The sequence below is a fragment of the Fragaria vesca genome, linkage group LG7 (assembly GCF_000184155.1).
Source record: "Fragaria vesca subsp. vesca linkage group LG7, FraVesHawaii_1.0, whole genome shotgun sequence".
Taxonomy (NCBI): Eukaryota; Viridiplantae; Streptophyta; class Magnoliopsida; order Rosales; family Rosaceae; genus Fragaria; species Fragaria vesca.
The window spans coordinates 14,497,404-14,508,703 of NC_020497.1; positions in this window are offsets into that span (position 1 = coordinate 14,497,404).

Sequence of the window (11,300 nt, forward strand, 5' to 3'; positions counted from 1 at the left end):
TTTTGTTATATTTTCAGGATATGGATAAGAGTTGGATTTCGCTTCCAAAATGGGGCAAAAGATATGGTAAAGAATTATGAGTTTTCTGGAATATGCGCTGGCTAATGCTAACGGGAATACAATTTTCTATTGCCCGTGCACGAAATGTCAGTGTCGCAACGATATGCATCGATTTGCGATTGACAAAGTATGGCAGCACCTGAAGAGTAACGGGTTTTGGAAGAAATACACATGTTGATTATATCACGGTGAAACATCATCTGGGGGTCCGCGATGATCATGGCCAATTTTTTGAGTACGGGCAGTACATCCAACTATCCAACAACGGTCTTCATCAACGACATGTTTCCTTATGAGAGCGGTGTATGCACTCAAGGACAGTATATGCCTAACCCGGTGCAGCCCTTCCCTAGAGCTGTCAACACTGCTGGTATTGATAAGTACAACAAACTGCTTGCTTTCCAACAGACCCCTGTGTATCCCGGTTGTCAGAAGACCGTTCTTGAAAGTGTGATGGACGTAATGAAGATTAAAGTTGAGACTAAATCGACTGTGAAAGCTGTTAATGATTATCTACAGTACACTGCTTCGATGCTGCCTCACGGTCATCGTTTTCCTACCACTCATCATAAGGTCCGATGTATCTTGAAAGATCTTGGGCTTTCCTACATCAAGATCCATGCATGCAGATATGACTGCGTTCTCTTTTGGGGTAAAGATCCAGAAGGGAATGACCTTGGTGGCCTTGACGCATGTCCGGTATGTCACACTGACAGATATAAGCTGACTCCTGTAGGCAACAGGAAACCTGTAAAGGTACTTCGGTATTTCCCTTTGAGGGATAGGTTGGAGCGGTTGTACATGTCTTCACACACGGCCGAAGCTATGAGATGGCACGCTGATAGGGAATTGCATGACGAAGATACCCTTATACACCCTGCTGACGGGGAGGCTTGGAAGCATATAGACAGGGAGTTTCCTCATTTTGCGTCAGAGGTCCGGAATGTGAGGCTCGGGCTCTCATCCGACGGGTTCAACCCTTTTGGCAACATGAGTCTTCAATATAGTGTATGGCCGGTGATTTTGGTACCGTATAACCTTCCCCCATGGATGTGCATGAAGAAGGAATACAATATGTTGAGTTTGTTGATTCTGGGGCCCGGTTATCCAGGGAAGTGTCTCAATGTGTATTTGAGACCTTTGATTGAAGAGCTTAAATTTTTGTGGGACGTTGGTCATCCCACTTATGACAAGTACACGCACGAGATGTTCCAGATGCATGTCATGGTTGTTGGTACCATCAGTGATTTTCCTGCCCGTGGGATGTTGTCGGGCAACGTTGTTAGGGGATATAAGGCTTGTCCAGAGTGCCTTAGCGATGAGGGGAGCAGCAGTCATTACAACAAGATATGCAAATTGGGTCACCGTACTCTCCTTACATATGATCACGAATGGCGGCTCGATGCACAGGCATTTGATGGGACCATAGAAAACGGTGTGCCTCCCAGAAGATGGACGGGGGAAGAAATTTTAGCAGTGCTTAATGAGTACGATTTTGGGCAGCTCAGCAATCATCCCAACATTGTGGCGGCAATACCTGAAAGACCCGACAGGTACAAATTCTGGACACATAAGAGCATATTCTGGGAACTCCCATACTGGAGTAAGTTGTTGATCAGGCACTACCTAGATGTGATGCACATAGAAAAGAATGTTTGCGACAGTGTGGTGGGCACAGTGCTGAACTTGGAGGGGAAGACGAAAGACGGTCCTAAGGCACGCATTGATCTAAAAAAAATGCAATTAAGAAGACATCTGTGGTTGAAAGAAGGGAAGAAAAAAATGCCTCAAGCTCCTTACACCGTGAAGCCTGACCAGAAGAACCTAGGAGTAAAAGTTCGTATACCATTTGGACGAATTTCTTTTCGTCTAAATGGTATACGAACTTTTGCTCCTTATAAACTTTGGTATATCAAGTTTTAAAAATATCAGATTGATATCTCATGTTTTCATCCCGACCTAAGATTGGTATATATAACCATTAAAATGACTATTTTACCCTCAGACAAAAAAAATGACCAATTTACTTTTTTAAATTCTTTTTTTTTCCTTAGTTTTTCTTCTTTGTTTTCATATTCTAATTTTCTTTTCTTTTGGCTTTTTATAATTTTAGGAACGTAGAGAAAAAATTCATCGTCACTTTCTCCTTGCTAATAATCAGTTCTTCATCTCAATCATCTTTAAATGTCAACGGTAACAACAAGATCTTTGAATGTCAGCGGAAAAATAAGGATTGAACTTTTGTATATTTCCCATCTTCAATCTTCTTCAAGTTTATAAAAGCCAACTAAAATCATCAAATTTCAAAACCTCTTCTAATATTTCTGGAATATGAAAACAAATAAAAAAAACTAAGAAAAAAAAGAAAACTTAAGGGTAAATTGGTCGTCTTAATGGTTATATATACCAATTTTAGGTCGGGATGGAAACATGACATACCATGATATTTTCAAAACTTGATATACCAAAGTTTATAAGAAGCAAAAATTCATATATTATTGGGACGAATTTCTCATTAATCTAATATGAGACAATTATCATAATAATTTAGGTAGCATGAAAATGAAATTGAATTGATTATGGGATGATTGATAAATGATACTAGATCAGTAAATCTGTATTCGTTGTTTTTTTTATTCAACCATAGAAACAAAGTACACATCTTATGTGTTGAGCATCTTAATCATAGTAACACTCGCAATAAACACCCTGAAGCTACATGAAGAAAAATGTCAGCAAAGTTTTGGCAATAGATCTACCTCTAAATGTCAAGTGATAAGTTTATCGAAGAGAATACTACGTTTAGTAGTGCCATCATCTTATTTGTGCCATCAAGTATCACAATACATTTAGTAGTACATCAAGTAGTAGTCTGCAATCTGCATAGAGCAATTTTGCCAAGGCATCTAGGACGTTTTGTAACATATCACAATCTTTCACACTCACATTGTCTGCACGATGAGAGATATACCTGGCTACTTTGTTCGCTTAGATGTCCACTGTGGCCCAATAGATAGACTTCATATCATTGTACTCCTTATCAGCTTTGAGTGCTTTATACTCCATATTAGCCTCTAAATCAACCTTCAGAGTACGGCTTGTAAACTCCACAGTACAATCTTCAAACCTGAAATTGAGGCCTTTGACTAGTTCAACGGCAAGTATGGCTGCCTTTATCTCTTCCCTGACGTGTGAAAAAGCATATCCCACCTTAGCATTGATCCCCATGATCTTTCCTGAACAATCTCTAGCAACAGCAGAAATACAACACCTACGATTCAACAATTCCCATGTTGAATCGATGTTGATTTTGATCTTCCAACAACAGGGGCAACCCAAGTTGGTTTAACAATTCCATGTAGATAACATGTTGGTTCATAATGCCTAGTTTAGATGTTGTGCACATAATACAATAGTTAGAAAAAGAATCACCAATCACACAGACCATCAAAAAAGATACACCTACCTTGTGATTTTTACTACTAGAAGCTTCTGATGACTTAGAATTAATATAGTCAGCTCAAGTAGTGCTGCTTAGCATTCAGACTCTATGTTAAATAGAACTCAACCTGATAATCTTGGCAGAAGTACAAATATTCCTTTCTTACCATTGTTGGATACAAAACCGGCGTTTCCAACAACAATGTGAGGAGGAAGGTTTGCTATGTTTATCCCTACATAATTTGTATCTTATGTCCCATCTTTTTGGATTTTGTGGTGAGTCCTCTTTCACCTCAGATCCACCTTCAAATTAAAACTAGCAGGGATGTTTTGGATTTCATCTTGATCCTCGACCTTGAGAATCTAGTAAAGTTAGTGTCTGCAATATCTAATTGCTTGGGGTAGTAGTTAAAGTAACAAGTTTCTAGAAGCTTCTTCATGTTTTAAGGGCTTTAGATGAAAAACTTCCTCAACAATAGATAAAAGACAAATTATAAAATCCTACATTCTTTTTGGAGTTACTGTTACTGAAGAGAAAGTCTAAGCTTCTGATCCTCTATAAATCTCCTTAGAGTAAGGCTAGTGGTCTCAAAAATGCAGTCAACCTTCAATGCTTCTTTCAATGCTTTGGCCATCCCTACTCCAAGGGAAGCGGCACTCCTTTCAGCCTCCAACGCTGAAGATGAATTGGAGAGTCTGTAGTTTACTGCCATGATCTTGCCCCAATGGTTCCTAACAACAGTATAAACATCAGATTTCTTCTCATGATGGGTCAAAACTGCAACAATGTTCATCTTGATCTTCCCTATTGCATGGGAACCCACCTGCAATATAATGTTACACCTGAAAGAGAAAGTTTGTCTTAAACTTTTAACATTATAGAAACACAATACTAACGCAATAAGTTGTCCTATAATTACGGAATCAGCCGTCCAATACTTAGGCAATCAGCCGTCCAACAATGGACTTCCTTATTTTCGATGTTACTTGTCAAACAAATAGTTGTTCGCACTCAAAATAAGGAAATCATATGTAAGGTGCGTGAGTTATTTATTAGGTTTTTTTTTTTTTCAAGACCAACTTCTAATCAAAACAATCTTACAAGTTTTGTCTAATTAGAAAATAGTTCAAACCCATAGATGAAAAAAAGAAAAAAAAAGTCAAATCCAAGTCAATACATCGACGGACAAAAGATGCTTATGAAGAAACTGACTACATGCAAAAAAAAATCCACCATTTGATCTCAGCAGATCCTATAATGGTTGTTGCTGCAAGCTGATGGTCCATCAACAGGGATCAAAGCGTGAGTTAATAGTAGTAATCGAGAGTTAAAACAAATAAACATATTTATAAACAAAAACATTTAAGAAGTGGAAAAAGAATGCTTACCATGAGTTGGTTCATCAGCATCAAGCAGTTGGGCGAAGTTATGTGGGAGGTTTTTTAGCAAATCATGAGGTTGCTTCAAGTTCAGATTCTCTGCAACACGAGAAACATATCTCGCCACTTTATTGGCATTGATGTTAACTATGGACCATGAGATTTCATTATTGTACCCCTCCTCCTCCACATCAGCTTTAAGCTGCTTATGGACTCAATTATACAATCCAAAACCTCAACTTCAAGTCTTTTATCATTTCATCATTTTGACATCAACATTTAAAATGTCTAACATCCCTTGTAATTCATGTTGGTTAAAAAATCATATACCAAAGTGTACACTGTACAAGTAAATCTACATCCTTATCAACTACTAAACAATCAAGAATGTAAACACATGTGTGACTTTTTGAATGACATTCGCATTCATCGTATGCAACGACATTTTTAATTTCTAATTTCAAAATCTTAAAATCTCATCAAGGAATCATATGTAGAACATGTGTTTTCTTTCTCCAACTTTGACCATCAATCTGTCTTGGTATATGGTATTCGGGCCAAGCCTTAGACCGTAACCATTTTTAAAAAATAAGGACCGGCTTGATTCGGTATTTTTCAGGCTATCGGGTTCAAACGACCAGCCCTAGGCATTGACACCGCCATTATCAAATCCCAACTATAGGGATATCATTGGGATATTTTTAGAATTTCATTAAAGGGGAATACTATTTTACAACCATGAGGGATATCGGTGGTGGAAATAAATTTCTCACTCTCCTCCCTACCTACCCGAAACACCAACGATTACAGTGGACAATAACCGATAGGGGTTAAACCGTAACCTAATCTAATGCAGAAGTTTCGATACATCCTTACAATCAATCTCAAGAAGAAACAATTCTTTCAAACACTATATGCCAAAATTATCAGTATATATGCACAGGTAACCTCCCTATTACATTGACAACAAGAACTAACTGACGTTAAAATAGTCCCTGGAAACGACACCATAATCATGGCACACCCAGCGACACGACCAACAACCCACAACCAATTAACCTACCAAAACCCCAAACCTTCACTCAAAGAGGAGGCCTAAACCCTTACTCACAAAAGAGGGACAACTAAAACCAACCAATAACAAAACCTAAACAGAAAACAAAAAATTAAAAAAGAAAACCAATTTGGGCCACAAAAGAACCCAGGCCTATCCCATTACCAATTTGGCCTTAAGGACCAGACCATTTTAGAAAACAACCCTAGAAGCCATGCACCACCGCTGAGCAAGCTATCGCTCCATGACCGACACCGGCCGCCACTAGAGAAGCACCGTCGATCGTTCCCCAGGCTCAAGAAGCAGCCACCATACTGCCAAGATTTGCGATAGGAGCTGCAACGTTGACAATCAATCCAAATCAGGAAATCAATCCGAGCAAATCCACACCGCTACCACATCCTGACGCCGCCATTACAATTCGCCTCTCCAGATCACCACTCAGTCATCCTCACCTGCTTCTCTTCGACGGCCTGACATCAGATCGGAAAGCCATGCCACGCTCAGACACATCATCTTTACTTCAATCGAACTTCCCTCCTTCCACAACTGGCCCTCTCCTTCCACCACCACCAACCGACCCAGCACCATCACCCGAAGGTCATGAGCAAGTTCCGTCAGACGGCGTCGTCATTAGACGAGTCGTTGGATGGAGAGAAGAAACTTGAAAATGAAACCCTAGGGAACCTTGTTTTTGCGAAGAGAGAACACTCGGTCTTAATCCTAACTATAGGTTGAGAAGCTATTGACGTGAACATCTTCCCCATTTTTGCCTAAATCGAACTTCCCTCCTTCCACAACTGGCCCTCTCCTCCCACCACCACCAACTGACCCAACACCATCACCTGAAGGTCATGAGCAAGTCCCGTCCGACGGCGTCGTCATTAGACGAGTCGTTGGACGGAGAGAAGAAACCAGAAAATGAAACCCTAGGGAACCTTGTTTTTGCAAAGAGAGAACACTCAGTCTTAATCCTAACTATAGGTTGAGAAGCTGTTGACATGAACATCTTCCCTTTCTCAATGCTAGGATTTGAAATCCTAATGCATCAACCACCATTCAAACCAGCGCTTACTTTTGTTGCAACATAAGACCGCCAACACAATTTTTTGCCTCCACTCAACCACTTCCTTGGCCGCTTGTTTCACCAGGAATTGAACATAGCACCTCACGTAGTGATTAAAGAGCCCACAACACTTGGCCCATCCTTTGACCTTCACAGACCAGTTCCCACGCTCTGCTATATTCAACGCTACAAATCAAAATGAATGTCTCTCCCTGAACACTGATGCATATGCAATACACGCAGAAGAAGGCTGCATTGTAGGGCAAACTGATATGTCCTAAGGAAGCTTTTCATCAATGCGTAAGATTCCTTCGTGCATAAACACTACAAGAGCCATTGTACCACCATTAAGCATCCAAGGAGATCGTGACAGCTCCTCCGCCATCCCGAGTACATCGTACTTCACAAGTAATAATGTGCACCCCCTTTATAAGGAAGGACTTCTATGCATAACTCTATGCTCTTCCTCCTACATCCAAAATTGAAAAATAAAAAAACAATCACCTTCCAAACTTGTGATCAACAACCAATCCACCTCAAATTCTCAAAAACCCTTTCGCATCCCCATCCTTACATGGCATCGATCTCCCAACGAGATAAAATAAAAGGCCGAACACCGCTACCGTTGCGACGAGATAAAATAAAAATCAAATATTGTTTTGTCGCCTAAGTCAACACTTAGGCTACGGAAAGGTTTTTCGTCTCCTAAGTAATTTTTTTCTAGTAGTTCAAACCTCCCTAAAATCCATCAACGCATCATGTGCTAATGCCATTGTCGCTGCTAGCCTCGATGCATGCCAGAACTTTCAATATCACACCAAGGAAATTTGGAGTCAAACTAGAAACTGTCACCCAACCTGCATCTGAATCACGATACTGTTAAAAGTGGTCATGTATTGTGCTGCAATGTATAGTTCTAGCATTTCGTATGCGTAAGATTAAGTACTTTGATCTCGTAAGCCTTTAGGATACCTGATACCCTATTCTTTTCTTGTACTTTGGGAAAAAATACCAAAAAATTTGACCTTAACAATTGGAAAGAAACAAGAGGGAGATGTATTAACAGTATAGCAATATTGTGTCGCAAGGGTAGTTTGGTCATTGGCTTGTAATACCTATTGCCTATATAAAGGCTATGTTGTATTGTTCACTTTAACATAAGAGAATTCACAATGTAGTCCAAATCATTTCTCTGTGTTCTTTACTTTTCAGTTTTGCACTTTCATTTCAATAACCCATGATTTCTAGCATGGTATCAGAGCCTTTCTAATGTTTCTGAAAATTTACTGCACAATTCTGAGATAACCAACTTTCAACAACTTGCAATCAATCTGAACAGTTTTGAGGAAGAACTTATCTAAATAGTTAATTGAAACTCCAAGCAATCTCTAATGAGCCAATTTCCAATCCCAAACTCAATCAAACATAGTAACAAGTTGAGGTCCGGCAACCAAATCGGAGAAAGGAGAACCCGTCAAGGACGGAAGGCGACGAATCAGGACGAGCTGGTAACGAAGAATGGCTCGGCTTCCTCGATAACAAATCGAGGAGAAGAAATTGGACTGAAATTGGGGTTAGGGTTACTGGAATTGGGGTTAAGGATACTAAAATTGGGGAAAGATGAATCTAAGATAAGAGAAAACATGCGGAAGCAATGAGATAGACTTTGGTCCTCCAAGAATGAAACCTGGGCTCTTGATACCATGAAAGCTTGAAGGAGAAAGCAAGAAAATAAAAAGAGAAATGACTTGTATTGTTGTAGAAAGGCTCTGATACATCTACGAAAATAAGAACAGCAGCTATATATACCAAGTACTGGAGCACCACATGGTGTGTAATTATACTTATACCCTTAACAAGATGCTGATCTCCAATTTATTTATTTTTTGTTTAAGGCTGATCTCCAATTGTTTCCATGAATTAGCTTAAATCCCATTCGAGATCTCACGCAACTATTGGTTCAAATTTTAAGCAGTAGCAGCAGTTTTACTTGTTTCGAGAAATCACAAATTTTCTAATGCAGCTATATATCGGTACAAACTTGAAGCAATAAACAGTAGTCTTGCTTCTTTCTGTGGCACCAAAAAGTTTTCGAACTTGACCATTTATAGAGTGAATCCTTGGCTTTAGAGTGTCTACCTTCTTTAAAGAATGATTGGAAAACATGGACATAAGCTGCAGAGGATGGGACAATGCCTTGAAAAATTCTGTAGCGTTCTCGACAGACCACATAACCAAACTTTGATATGTATCCGTCGACAAAAGTGTCCGCCCTGCTTCTTCATCAAGCGAAGAAACTATCCATTGCTAGCTTCCTCGACTCCTAGAGCTTTCTAGCTCCTAGTAGCTCCTTCTGTATTCAACATTTCAATTAGCAGTTCGTATGCACCATCTACATTTGTCTGCTTAATGAATCCATTTAGAAGATCCGCTTCACATTCTCTTTCCATCATCTTTGCAAAACAAATCAGCGCCTTGTCAACTTCATTAGCAGCACAATGGCCTTGAATCAAAATCGTCCAAGTCTTTATATGAGGAACGTACATACATATCCATTTTCTTCCATATATCATCCACCAGTTTACAGGCTTCTTCGAGTTTCTTGGCCTTGCACTTGGCTATATGTAATGACAGTATAATGGCGTCTGGCTCAAATCCCGCATTTCTCATAGCTATTAGAGTGTTATCTGCTTCATCAAATCTACCTACATTAGTCAAAGTCTCAAAAGACCTTTGAATCGATATCCCATTATAAATAGCCTTAGAGAGTATACGTAAACTCTCTTTAAGCTCGAGAGATGATTCAAAACACCGAGGTGTATTTTTCCGATAAAACATTACGTTGAAAAGTTAAAACAATAAGTTAAGTGAAGCATATACTTCACACCCCTCGTTTGCACATTCATCCACAAGAATAACCTGCTAATCTTAATTAAGCTCAAAAGTTGACCCCAAATTAGCAAAAACCCTCTTTATCTATGATTTGTGAGTTAGACATAGACCGACTCTTACTTACACAGAACAGCTATTGATGCTTATATAACAATGCCATATGATACCAATTGTACAAGGCTAATTAGTTGTCCTCTTTAATCCTGTCTTGAATTGGATGGTTATTATCGCCAACTTTGTGCTTACACATGCTCGCAGCCATCGTAAGCACCACAAATTCTATAAATTAGGCCAACTTTGATGTATCTAATTCTGTAGTCCACTCTCTACCATATAAGCAAAATAAATCTTGACCTGTCGAATGTGCATTAGACATGAGCCACTCATTTTACATGGATTGTCGAACTTACCTATATATCATACCACAAATAAAAACAAATTCACTCATATTTAAAGATCAACAATATAACACAAAATTCATACATGTAATTCAGTCATCTTCTAATAATTCTACTCCTAATACAATATTGGCAATATGCTAATAATTTGGATTACAAATAACACTTCGGATCAAATATACTGACTAGTGTAGTTTCGATCACCAACACACAAAGAATCAGTAAATTAACAACTTGTTCTTGTTCTTTCTTTCAGTTCCTCCCAAGTTCAACATCCTCGGACTGATGAGTACTTTAAGGTTTGTGGGTCATGAAGCAGTGGATCACACCATACATTGCTTCGGTGTATACACAGTGGGATAGTAACGAACAAGAGGTGACCAAGCAAAGAAAGTGACAAATATAGGCAACTAGACACATTTTCTTAGTAGCACATATTTGTTATATATTGAAGGTATAAAGATGGAAAGGACAATAGGTGGATTTCATGGGGTTCATGTGGGAACTGCAGTGACTCAGTGGCTTTCAACACTTTTTATTCTATTCCCATCAAAAAAACACTTTTTATTCTATTCTTGTCACTTACATCAATGGCAGCAGGCTTTCTTGTAAATGAAACAATGAAACTCACACCCTCACTAAAATTGGTTGTGAGATTGTAACGGTGGTGGTGACAACCTAGCTCTAGCTAAGCACTCCCCAAGTGTTTCTCTCACATTTCTCCCACTAGAAAACGACCAACAAGAAAACCCAATTGGAAATCTGAGGAAAAAACCCTCATCATTACAACAATATCTTGTAGATCAAAATCATCAAATACAATTCTCCCACATCCAAACAAAAGAGGGTATATAACTGTAAAAAGAATTTACACTGACTTAGCAAAGAATCGAAGTCCATATATTTGATATATTGTTCAAGTTGAATCAAAAGAATCCAAAAAATCATAAGTAAAAGTGAAAAAAAAATGGTAATTCAGATCAAGTTGACCATACTGTGGGAAGGAACT